This window comes from Enhydra lutris, unplaced genomic scaffold (genome assembly GCF_002288905.1).
Source record: "Enhydra lutris kenyoni isolate GAN:26980312 unplaced genomic scaffold, ASM228890v2 scaffoldscaffold9, whole genome shotgun sequence".
Lineage (NCBI taxonomy): Eukaryota > Metazoa > Chordata > Mammalia > Carnivora > Mustelidae > Enhydra > Enhydra lutris.
The window spans coordinates 55,602,821-55,616,840 of NW_019154093.1; positions in this window are offsets into that span (position 1 = coordinate 55,602,821).

Below are 14,020 nucleotides of genomic sequence, written 5' to 3' on the forward strand. Positions count from 1 at the left end.
CTCTGTTTCCTCTTCTTCTGGAATCCCAATTATTCTAATGTTGTTTCGTCTTATGGTGTCACTTATCTCTTGAATTCTCCCCTCGTGGTCCAGTAGCTGTTTGTCCCTCTTTTGCTCAGCTTCTTTATTCTCTGTCATTTGGTCTTCTATATCGCTAATTCTTTCTTCTGCCTCATTTATCCTAATAGTGAGAGCCTCCATTTTTGATTGCACCTCATTAATAGCTTTTTTGATTTCAACTTGGTTCGATTTTAGTTCTTTTATTTCTCCAGAAAGGGCTTTTATATCTCCTGAGAGGGTTTCTCTAATATTTCCCATGCCTTTTTCGAGCCTGGCTAGAACCTTGAGAATCATCATTCTGAACTGTAGATCCGACATATTGCCAATGTCTGTATTGATTAGGTCCCTAGCCTTCAGTACGGCCTCTTGTTTTGTTTTGTTTGTTTGTTTGTTTTTGTGATGAGTTTTCCGCCTTGTCATTTTGTCCAGATAAGAATATATGGAGGAGCAAATAAAATACTAAAAGTGTGGCAAAGACCCCAGGAAAATTTGCTTTAATGAAATCAGAAGAGACCCCAAATTTTGGGGAGGGGAGAAAGAGGATAAAAAGAAATTCAGGAAAAAAATTTAAAAATGAAAACAAATAAAGAAAAAATGTAAAAAAGAAAAAATATATATATTAGACTGGTGACTAGAACAGGGTCACCCACTTAATTTTGGGAGTATTTTGGTCTCTTAGAAGAAACTACCTCCCAAAATTTAAAGGATGAAAAACATATATAAGGGTAAACATAATGAAGGGATGGAATAGGCCTATAAAGATGAAAAAAAAATTTTTTTTAATTTCTAAAAAAAGAGTTGATAGAGTAAGTTGGTTGGGAGAATAAAGAAAAAGAAAGTGGAGAGAATTTGCTCAGGTTGGAGACTAGAACAAGCCGGGAGCTAGATTTAGGGTATGTTTTGATCTATTATAAGAAGTTTTACCCCAAATTTTTTAGAAGAAAAAGGCTATGTGTATACAAAAAAATAAAATTAGATATAATGAAGGATAAAATATGACTATAATAATGAAGTTTCAAAAAAGATTATTTTTTTTAATGAAAGTTACTGTTAAGATAAACTAGTTAAAAATCATTAAAAGAGGAAAGGGTAAAAGTTAAAAAAAAAGCAGAAAAAAATAAAATTAAAAAAATATTAATTAACTGCAAGACTAAAGAATCATGGGGAGAAAGCCATGAATTCCATGCTTTGCTTTCTCCTCCTCTGGAATTCTGCTGTTCTCCTTGGTAAGTGAACTTGGTCTTGGCTGGATTTCTTGTTGATATTCTGGGGGAGGGTCCTGTTGTAGTGATTCTCAGTGTCTTTGCCAGAGGCAGAATTGCACCACCCTTACCAGGGGCCAGGCTAAGTAATCTGCTCAGGTTCGCTTTCAGGAGCTTTTGTTCCCTGAGCGCTTTCCGTAGAGTTCTGGAGGATGGGAATGAAAATGGCGGCCTCCTAATCTCCGGCCGGGAGGACCCGAGAGTTTGGGGCCCCACTCCTCAGTGCACCCTCACAAAAAAGGGCTCAATCACTCCTGTCTCCCTGGCCTCTGGTCGTGCTCCGAGCTCACCCAGTCTGTGACCGGTTCAAGGTAACCCCAAGTTGAGAGCTCACTCCTCGGCTCTGTCTCTGTAGCCAGCTTCCCTGCTCTAATACCTGCAAACTCTGCGACACTCAGACACCCCCAGTCCTTCTGTGACCTTGCAGGACCTGGAGCCACACTGACCCTGCATGGGCTTCACCCCGGTTTAGCCTCTGGAGCGATGTCCCTCAGTGGAGCAGACTTTTAAAAGTCCTGATTTTGTGCTCCATTGTTTTGCCGCTTGCCAGGAGCCGGCCCCTTCCCCAATAGTCTATCTTCTCGTTGCTTTGGAATCACTCTCTGCCAGTCCTACCTTTCAGAAAGGGGTCAATTTCCTGTTTCTAGAATTGTTGCTCTTTTTGTCTTCGATCTCCTGTTGGATTTGTAGGTGTTGGCAATGGTTTGATAAGCTATCTAGCCGTTCTCCTCCTGATGTAGACTCAGCCTGCTACTTCTCTGCCATTTTGACTCCTCCCCTGTTTTCCTTCCTTTAAATAGATACTATGGTTGATTGCTTTTTCCTAGTTTATTAATATGTTTCTGTTTTTTTTTTAAATTTTGCACTAAATAATTAATTTAAAAACTGAAATAATCCAGACTTGGAAGAAAATTTGTAGCTTTAAATTCATATGTTAGAAAAAATACTAAACTAAGTTAGATATCTATTTTATAGAGAAAGAAAGCAAACTGAAAATTTCAAGAAAATTAAAGATTAAGATGGCAGTTAACAATATTGAAAACAAAGAATGGACAAGTCAATTAAAAATTGATTTTTCAAAATGACAATTGAGAAACAAAACTAAAATCAAAATATTTAAAAGATATGTTACTACCTATTACACATACTTAAAAAATGAGAAAATATTATGAATAACTTCCTGCTGATAAGTAAAAAAAAAAAAATAGGCCATGTACCAACAACTTCTATGAAAATACAGCTTATCAAAACTACATGAAGAAAATTTGAAACCTAATACTTCTGTAACTATGTAAGAAACATCCATAATTTCAAATTCTCCCTCAAAGGAAACTCTGGATTAAGGCAACAAATGAGTAGGTAATACCAATGTTTGATAGACTATTACAGAGAATAAAACTTTAATACAAACTTTTCAGGTCAACACAAACCTGAAAACTAAATACAGTTCAATACTAGAAAGATGTAAATACTCCCCAAGTTACTCCATATATCCAATGTAATCACAGCATTCCAAACTGTATTATAGTCTTATTGTAGAACTTGACAAGTGATTTTAACTTTATATGAAACTTTAAAGGCCAAGGATAGACATGGGGCAAATAGAAGATAAGGAAGATATGCTTTACTGCATATCCTAATTTTTGATAAAGTAGGATTTGGGGTCCTAAAAAAGAGAAACAAACTAGTGGAACTCAAAAGAGAGTTTAGATGAAGCCCAGGACATGATTTAAAGGGGAAAAAAAATGGTATTACAAAACATTGGGAAAGAATTGTCCTTTTCAGTAAATTGTGCTAGATCAATTGCATAACCTTGTGGAAGAAAACAAAGCTTGGTGTTCACCTTACATCACACACAAAATTCAATCAAAATAGAAATCAATAGGTAAAATGCAAAATAATTAAATTCCAGAAGTTAATATAGGTGAATATCTTATGGTCTGGTGATAGGCCAAGACTTAATCAACAGGACATTCAAAAATAAGCACAAAAATAAAGAAAGGTAAAAGTTGATAAACTGATCTACGTGTCAGAGATGTATCCCAAACCATTTAGAATTGCATTCTATTTATTAATCAAAACGTAGAAACAACCCAAATTCCCCCTTAGCAGCAGGATGCATACATAAACTGCATTTTATTAACAGAATGGAATATAATGCATCGTTAAAAATCAACAACTGCAGCTCCATACAACAGAAATGGATCTCACAGATAAAAATTTGAATGTAAGAAGCCAGACCCACATGTATACATCTTGTATGACTTAATTTATATAAAATAAAATGAAAAAGTAAACAGTGGTGTTTAGAGAACTTAAAGCTCTAAATAAATGCAAAAGAATAAGTGTCAAAATATAGGTACCATCACATGAGAGTTTGAGAGGGGCTATGGTACACCGGCTACATTCAGCCTCTTGACCTAAGTGTCTCAGTTAACTGCACGTTTACTTGAGTACATGTCATTAGGCTGTAGAATTCTGTGTTCTTCATACATTTTATTACATGCAACACATAATGAATTTTAAAAAGAGAGCAGGAACAATGAGGAGAGAGAGAACAGAGAGGGAAGAGGGGAGAGTCTCCATGTTGTACTCAGGGTATCAGTATTTCTGAAAAACTTCTCTGAAATATTTGGTGTATTAATTTTGGTATGTTTAAATTTGGATTTCCAGGTCCTAACTAAACCCTAGTTCATGCAGTTTCATCAGGCTAGTAGCCTTTTTCACTTCAGAGAAGTCCACATTCCCTTGTTTCCCCAGGAACTCTTTTGAAAAGGGTCCTAAAATGTTACCAAGAACCCTGTGTACGAGAAGCACACTGGGTAATCTTTGTTAAGTATAACAAAGGAGGAAAATTCTGTCCAATCTGCCCCTGTCTCTGGACACAAATGAAATAATCTGATGACTACATGATAGTATTTTAAGTGTTAATGTTTGACTTCATTATAATATTACGTTATAGAATCCACGACAATTACCTGAGATTTGACAATGACTATTTGTTAATATCTTAATCTATTTATTTTAAAGCTCATTTTAGATGAAAATCCTTCCTTGAAGGAAGTAACACTGAAATGGAAGTCTGCTAGATACATGGAAAAAATTATGCTATTCTGGGGTTCATGTTGGAGGGCATGGGCAATAGTTAGAATCTCGAGCTTGCCCTCCAGGACATGGAACACATTCTGGCAATTCCATTCCTGAGTTCTGTATATTAGTAGAAATTCCAGTATTTAAATAAAAATTCATATAATTAAATAGAGTCAATATATGTAATAATTCACTTGGAAATAAAAATTTACACTTTTTCATGACCCAGTCAGTTTTCTGATCATGGTAAATGACTTACTTGACTTTGCATTTGTCAAGTGACCCTCATGGCTTTTTCAACCATTTTTTTTTTTAAATGCCAAGTTAGGAGCTTCATTCAAAAATAAAAAGTGACTTTTAAAATTGGAAAACATGAGCTTTCTAAAATTTAATAACAAGAGGAAAGATCTTCACTGAAAGGGGAAGTTTAATAGTTATTTGGTTAAGATGCATCCAAAACTAGCAAAACATACTAATTTGCATTCAGTTCTCACAAATACCACAGTAAACAAATTCTGGCGGAGAGTTTCTAAGATCATAAAAATCTTACATTGCATTGAAAACTATTTTTTGTCTAGATTTTTAAAAGCTGGATTCACTCTTATTATTTATGTTTTCTTTATGCACTTAAGGTGCACGAGTTGTTCTGTACTACACAAAGTTTGGTCAGCACTCTCGGCAGCCTGCAGATGATTTCCAAAACCTTTACTATGTTACTATTTCTGCTCTCCCAACCCTGCTCTCTCACCTAATTGAAAGCGATACTTTCTCTAGCACCAGTGGAAAGGTGTTGAAAGGTCAAGTAAAGCTGTGAAACCTAACAACAATGTCACACTAGCATTTTGCAACATATTTAGAGATGATTAAAAATAGTTCAGGTATTCTTTCTATACTGTGATCAGTCTTGTATCTTCTGGCATAATGAAACTAATTTGGCAGAAACAAGGGAGCTGGTTGATACTTTTTGTGTTCATACTGATTGGAGAGTATGCAGAGGCTGTATTTCTCTCAGAATTTCTTCATTTTTCCAACTGTGGAGGAAGAAGAAAAGAAGACAATTGCTGTATTTCTGAATTTGTATGAATCTCTTTAATCCAAATACACAGATCATTATCATGAATATGTTTGTCTTTGAGATCATGTGATCATTTGTTCTGCTAATTAGCTTATTGAGAGACTTGTTCTACTAATTAATTCTAATTCTAATTCTTCTAATTAATTTTACTAATTAGTGATAGACAAAAAGACTTTTTCTACTAATTAATTCTCCTAATCTACTAGATTGTCTACTAATCAGCTTGTACCATTTGGGCAACACACATGTTCCTGTGTGACAGGTGACAAGAATGAGTTTCTATATCCTATCAATTCCATCTTCATATACTACCTTCCACAGTCTCATAAGAATCTTCAGGATATTTCAAAAAAGAATTTCAGAAAGGCCTATCATCATGTCACTTACTTTTGACCACTTGGTAATGTACTGAAAACAGTTGTGATACCACTCTTGCTATCTGTGAGTACTTAATACCAGTAGTTGTTTCTCTAGCTTTATTTTTCCTACTCTTAAAGCTCAAACATTGGAAAGCCCACTCCGTGGCATATCAAATATATTATAAAGATATAAAGACGTATTTATTCCAAAGTAAGAGTTTTCTACTCTTTCTTATAATTCTATTTCAATATTAACTATTTTTTTAAAGATTGTATTTATTTATTTGATAGACAGAGATCACAAGTAGGCAGAGAGGCAGGCAGAGAGAGAGGAGGAAGCAGGCTCCCCTGCTGAGCAGAGAGCCCGATGTGGGGCTCGATCCCAGGACCCTGGGATCATGACCTGAGCTGAAGGCAGAGGCTTTAACCCGCTGAGCTACCCAGGCTCCCCTCAATATTAGCTATTTTAAAACACTATCCTTGAGCTTACATTCTTAAATTTCACAATTTTATTCTGAATGTACAGATGAGAATTCCTAATGGGAAGACCCTTTAAAACAAGACAAATACCAGCAAACAAAAGTCTGCAATTAAATCAGCTAACACCGTGGCTCTGAGGCGTCACGTGCTGATGAGACACTGAACAAGAACACCAGGCTTCAGGTGACATTCCCCAGAAGATGATCATGCAAGAGATGGAGATATTAAGGCCTATGGGTGCTAAATAATGGCCTTTAAAAATTCAGTTAAATGCATGCATCACTTTTTTTTTTAAATGAGAATTACATGGAGCAACATAAAAGAGAAGCAACCATTTTTCATTTATTATTTTGATCTTCAAAAAAGCTTGAAGAAAGTAAAACCCCTTTTTTAAATTCCTCTGTAGATGGAAACCGTTCTCATCTGTGGGATGATATTTAAGCTTCACATCACCTACGTAAATGCTTACTTCCCTTTTATCTGTTTCAGTATGCTTCCCTGACATTTATAGGCCAGCAAATAGACTTCCTGTTGGCTAATTTAACATCTGCAGATTGTGTTCCTTAGGAGCATAAAATCTGAATAACTTAGATGTCCTAAAATTCCTTATACTGGTTCAGAAAGCTTGGCCTACCTCTGAGACCTGTCTCCTAGCCAGGAACGCACAGAGTGAATTTGGAACTGAATGAGTGAAGTAGAGTGACTGCGTGTGACAATTCCCAGGGATGAGCTCCCTAATAATTTACTGCTCTATTTCTAGAATTAAAGACATTTCACATGTAAAGCATTCCCCCGTTCTTCTACTTTAATCTCCCTGACTCAGTGTAGATTCATTAAGCACTATAAATGAGCGCTTAGGAAAGTCTTTTGTGTGAATGGGAGCTCACAAGTTGTTATGAGAAGCAAAATGAACAGAATATTCCACGAAGTTGGTAATCTAGTAGAAGTCATAAAATTTATATGCTAAACCACCATTAAAAAGTTTTATGTAAGCAAGCACATCCTATCAATGTACAAGTGCCTGAGTGTATTCAGGGTAAAGGAACATTCAAAGTGAAATAGAATTACTCAAATAAGTCTTCTTAGAGAGATCCATTCTTAAGCCAAGCATGAGAAGAAAGTGACCAGCAGAGACTGGGGAAGGAAATTGGCTTCCTTCCAGTCAGCACTGATTTCATAAGGTAAAACACCTCGTTAAATGGCTTCATGGCTTCATTTATTTTGTCTTAGAGACATCAGAGAGCCCCTAGCTCAAATTTAAAAGAAATCAGAAATCACATTGCTGGGGCCTAACATCCCCAGTGAATCACCAACAACACAGAAACATTCCAGTTATGATAGAGACACTGGCAGACAGACTGGGTTTAAAGAAAGCAGGTGACCAGCAAAAGCAAGCAAGACTGCAGACTAGGGAATCCTCCTTTCTGGCAGAAGAATAGAGAAAACAATAGTCATAATATTTCCAAGTTAATCATTGCTATCAGATTCAAATGCAGCTCTTGAGTAACTGAGAAGTGTGAATAAAACCTATTTTTGCTTTTTTAAAGATATGGATGTGACTACACTGAGAGAGAACCCATTCTTTTTTTACCTGGGACTTGAAACTTTCCCATTCGATGTGATACAGCAGAGGGAAGCATGGGGTTGTCTCTGGACCTGGAAGATCACTTTGGTATTCACAGAGGTGCTGACAATTGAACTGAGTTTTAGGAAGGAGTAAGACTTAGAGGAAGGTGTAGGAGTGTCATCCAGACAAAAGGAACATCATGAGCAACACATATGTTTTAAGCAGGGTATTGACTTGATCGGGTGGAGTTATAAATGGTTTGCTTTGATAGCAGCGGTGAGTGTTAAGAGGTAAAGCAGAGAAATTAGGATGAATTTTTACAAACTGATTATATCTGTATAAATATCACCAAAATGAAAAGAATACTAGAATACTGTCCATATCTCCTAATTACCTTTCATGTTCCCTTCCAGTCACTGATGCATGAATGGATAACCACAGTCCTGACTTCTAAAATAAATACCTGTCTTTTTTTTTCTTTTTTTTTTTTTTTTCTTTCTTTTTTTTTTTTTTTTTTTTTTTTTTTGCACTATATGTGAATGAGATAAACAGTGTACATTTTGTTTGGGTCTTTTTTCATTCAGTTTCATTACATTTATGGGTTTCGGCTATGCTGTTACATGATTTAGATATTTCATCTTATTGCCATGTAATCGGTGTGACTATAGCGCCGTTTATTTATCCATTTTATTGCTGAAAGTTTTTAAATTAGTTTCTAAGGTTTTAATTACTTCAAATAGTGCTATTGCTAGGGCTCCTGGATGGCTCAGCTGGTTAAGTGTCCAACTCTTGATTTCAGTTTAGGTCATGATCTCTGGGTTCAGCTGGCTCCCCACTCATGGGGCATCTGCTTGAGATTTTCTCTCTCTCCTCTCTCTTCCTCTGCCATCACTCCCTGCTCATGCACTTGCTCTCTCTCTCAAAAAAAACTTTAAAAAAAGAAACAAAAAAAAAATACCTCTATTACAATGAACATTCTAGTACATATTTTTGGATGGAATTTTGTGTGCTTTTCTTTTAGGCATAACTACAGGAGTAGAAATCCAAGAGCATATGAAATGTATTTCCGGTTTTATAGAGATTGCAAAAACATATTTTCAAAGAAGTAACAGCTTACACTGTCTTCAGCAATATAAGAGAGTTACCATTCTCTATATTTTCTCTAAAACTTAGTATTTTTGTCATTATTATGGATCTTCACAAATCTGGTGGATTTGTGGTAGTACATCATGGTGGTTTTAACTGACTTTTATCAAATGATCCAAAAAAAACTCAGCAGTTTTTGTTGTGTGTGTTTATACATAGTCTCTTGTACATTCTCTTTATACATGTTTCCTCAAATATTGGGAATATACTTCTCCACTTTATCGATTGACTTTTTACTCTCTTAATAGTTGATAAACAAAAGTTCTTCCTTCTACTATAATCCCTTAATGGTTAACACATTTTACATCCAATACAGAAATTTTTATCTTCTCTAGTGTCATCGAAGTGCAACTTTTGTCTTCAAAAGTTGCATTTTGTGCATGCATGACATATATTTAAAATACATGGTGTTAGACCTTGGAGTTCACTCTATTGTCTTAACATGCCTCAGTGCAGTTTAGGAACTACAGAGACAGTGGAATTCATGTTTCTTCTGTCTGCTTCAGCCAGTGTTACTTTGAAGGAGTTTACCAATAAATCAACTAGCAAAAATAAACATATCAATAATTACTTCATATGATCTCCTCTTCGGACCTGTTATCCTATTCCCTATCTAATCTTGAGAGTTATAGTTTGTTATTTTTGCTTTGCATCTTTTATTTTTCTTGAACAAATGATTAAGGGGCTTATTTAATTAGTACATTGTACTATTTAAAAAGTCAGGTTTGTTTTGCTTAAATTTCACATTATACCTTTATTTAATTTTTTAAAAAATAGCCTTTTATTTTTATTCAATTAGCCAACATATAGGACATCATTAATTTTTGATACAGTGTTCAATGATTCATTAGTTACCTATAACACCCAGTCCTCAATGCCACATGTGACTTTTAAAATTAGGACAAAAAATTTAAACTTCTTACTTTTAGGAATCGTATGTGGATTTAGTCATCCTAGTATTTCTTACCACTTATTTTTCATGTCTGAAGTGTGTTTTTCACTTATTAACTCTTTCCTACTTATTCTCACCTCATTTCTGAGATTTTCACTTTAAAATAGTAAATAATTACTTTTATCTGCATTGTGAGTGTGAACCTAAGTCAGATTTTAATTGTATGTAAGGTGTTACTTTGTTCTTTCCTCTGTGGTAACTTCACACGGTGTTTGACCTGTATGTTAAATTGTTCATTTGGTATGAGATTAGTTGTCTGAAAGCCTTAAAAATGAGAGAGAAATTGGGGATAATTTTTGTACCTCAACAAAGTAATGGAAAGAAGATATTTGTTATATTTTTTATATTCTTGGAATTTAAGTGGTAAGACCTTTTTACATTCTCACTATAGCAGTTTGTCTTCTCTTTGTATCTGTGTTCCTCTCTTTTGGTGTCACTGTTGTTATAGGTTGTTACAATTTTCTTGATTGTTTCAAAGGACAAACTTCTGAACTTTTGGCTTTGTGAATTTATTGTTTATTTGCTACATCATTGATTCCTTACTGAATTATTTCCCTTCTTCTCCATCCTTGCCATTTAATTTGCTCTTCTCTAGATTTATAAGGTGAACATTTAGATCCTTAATCTTGGGCTTTTCCTATTTTCTTTTTTTTTTTTAAGATTTTTATTTATTTATTTGACAGACAGAGATCACAAGTAGGCAGGGAGGCAGGCAGAGTTGGGGGGGGGAAACAGACTCCCCGCTGAGCAGAGAGCCTGATGTGGGGCTCGATCCTAGCACCCTGGGATCATGACCCGAGCTGAAGACAAAGTCTTTAACCCACTGAGCCACCCAGGTGCACCCCTCTCCTATTTTCTATCATAAGAATGTAAAGCTATGTTTTTCTCTCTAAGTGTAATAAATGCCTTCTGCAAATATTGATATGTAATATGTTCATTATAATTTATTTAAAATCACTTGTAATTTTCTAAATTGACCATGATTTCTTCTTTTTTGACCTATATGTTATTAAAAAGCAAGTGTTGTTATTTTTAAATACTTAGGACTTTCTCAGGTATCTAATTTTACTGATTCTAATTTGCTTCTGTTTATGTCAGAGGGCATAGTCTGAAAGGGTGCTCTCCTTTGAAATTGAAGGACATTTGTTTTCTGGCCCAGCTCAGTGTCTGCACTGGTAAGTGTTTCATGTGTTCCAGAGAAGAACTTGTATTGTCTAGGTACTGGATGCAGTTTTCTAGGAATACCATTTGGGATACAGTAATCAATAGTTAACAGAAAATGTTAAATTTTCTGACCTATTGAGCCTGTAATCATTATGAATTGTCACTTTTGCCCTCTGGTAATATTCCTTGTCCCACTCTCTATTTGTTCTTGTATTTAGACAATTATTCTAGTCACTCTAGCTTTATTATAATTCAAGATGCGTAGTACATAATCTTGCTTCCTTTTAGTTTCAGTGTCTTTGTGCTTTTCAATTTAACATGTTCCTTTAGTAGAAGCATATACTTGAGTTTAGATTTTTCACCTAGCCTAGAAATCTCAGCCTTCTGAGAGTTTAGTCTACTTACTCGTACAGCACTGATTTAAATGTTTGAATTTTTATTTATTTTATGATTTTTATTAATAGACCATATTTTTAGAGCAGGGTTTTTTTTTTTGACATATTATTTATTTATTTATTTGAAAGAGAGCTGGGGAGGGGCTGAGGCAGAGGAGGAGGGAGAGAGAGAATCACAAGCAGGCTCATGCCCCATGCACAACCCAATGTGGGGCTCAGTCTCAAAACTCTGAGACCATGACCTGAGTTGGTATCAAGAATCGGAAATTTAACAGACTTAGCCACCCAGGCACCCCTAAAGCAGTTTTAATTTCACTGAAAAAGGAGCTGGAAGTACAGAGAGTTCCTATATACCCTTCACCCCTCCATGTACGTCGTTTCCCACTATTAATATCTTGCATTAGTGAGATACAACTGTTAAAATGATGGGCCAATACTGTTACATTATTATTAAAGTTCTTAATTTACCTTCTTCCTATTGTCATTTCTATTGCTTTTGACAAATGCAGAAATACATGTATCCACTGTTACAGTAATGTACATGATACTTTGCCCTAAAAAATGCCATTTTCTGCCTATTTTTACCCTCTGTCCCTCCCTTCAACCCCCTAGCCACCGTTGGGCTTTTTTACTACCTCCACTGATTTATGTTTTCCAGAATGTCATACAGCACATAAACCTCTCAGATTGGCTTTTTTTTTTTACTTAGCAGTATGTATTTAAGTCTTCCCCATGTCATATCCTGGTTTGTTAGCTCATTTCTGTTTAGCCTTGAACAATATTCCATCACTTGGATGTGTCATGGTTTATTTACCTACTGAAGGACATCTTGGTTGCTCCCAAGTTTTGGCAATTATCAGTGAAGCTGCTATAAACATTCCTATGTAAGATTTTGTGTGGATATTTGTATTCCAGATTTGTTCTGTATGCAAGTTTTCAGCTTATTTAGGTAAATGCCATGAAGTACACATGTTGGACTGTAGGCTAAGTTTTGTAAGAAACTGTCAAACTGTCTTTCAAAACAGCTATACAATTTTGCATCCCATCAACAATCAATCAGAGTTCCTAGTGATCTCTATCCCCACCAGCATTTGGTGCTGTCAGCGTCTTGGATGTCTGGTGTTCTAAAAAGCTGTGGAGTGGTATCTCAGTGTTTTGTTCCTCTGTTTTGAGAGAGCATGTATCTGCACATGTTGAGGGAGGGGCAGAGGGAAAGAGAGAATCTGAAGCAGGCTCCCTGTGGAGCGCAGAGTTTGACATGGGGCTTGAACTCACATCATGACCTGATTCAAAATCAAGAGTCAGAGATTTTCATTTTAAAATTGTAAATAAGTACTTTTATCTGCTTTTAACCAACTGAGCCACCCAGGTGCCTGTCTCATTGTTTTAATTAGCAATTCCCTGGTAACTTAAGATGCTGAACATCTTTTCAAGTGCCTACTTGCTATCTGTATATCTTCTTTCGTGAGGGATCTATTCATATTTTATCCAAGTTTTAATTAGGTTATTAATTTCTTAGTATTGAATTTTAGGAACTCTTTATATATATTGGATACCATTCTTTCACCATAGGTGTTTGCACATATTTTCTATCAGTCTGTGCCTTTTCATTTGCATAACAGTGTCTTTAAGATTTCATTTTATTTATTTGACAGAGAGAGAGAGAGAAAGAGAGCAAGAGTGGGAACATAAGCAGGTGGAGTGGGAGTGGGAGGCAGAGAGAGAACCAGACCTCCTGCCAAGCAGAGAGCTTGGACCCTGGGATCATGATGTGAGCCAAAGGCAGACGCTTGATGACTTAGCCACCCAGGCACCCCTGTGTAACAGTGTCTTTCACAGAGAACACATTTTTAATTTTAGTGAATTCCAATATATTAACTTTTTCATGGATCACTCATTTCAGATTGTAACAAAAATGCATCACCAAGCTCAAGATCATCTAGATTTTTTTCTTTCTTTCTTTTTTTTTTCTGAGTTTTATCCTTTAGTGTTATATATTTTGGTCTGTGGTCCATTTTGAGGTAATTTTTCTGAGAGATGTAAAATTTGGGTCTAGATTCATTTTTTGCATGTGGATGTCCAGTTTCAACACTATTTGTGTTAAAGAGACTTATCTCACTTCATTGTCTTGCTTCGTTGTCAAGGGTCAATTGAGTATATTTGTGTGAATCTATTTTTGGGCTCTCTCTTCTGTTCCAGTGATTTATTTACTCTTTTACAAACACCATACTGTCACTTTACATTAAGTCTCAAGTTGGGTAGCGTCAGTCTTCCAGTTGTGTTCTTCCCCTTCCCTGTTGTGTCAGCTATTCTTGGTCTTTTATCTCTTCATGCAAATTTAAGAATCAGTTTGTCAATAATCATAAAAATCTTGCTGGAATTAGGGTTATATTGAGTCTGTATATCAAGTTGGAAAGAACTGACATCTTGACAGTGTTGAGCCTTCTCAAATATGAAAATGGAATATCCT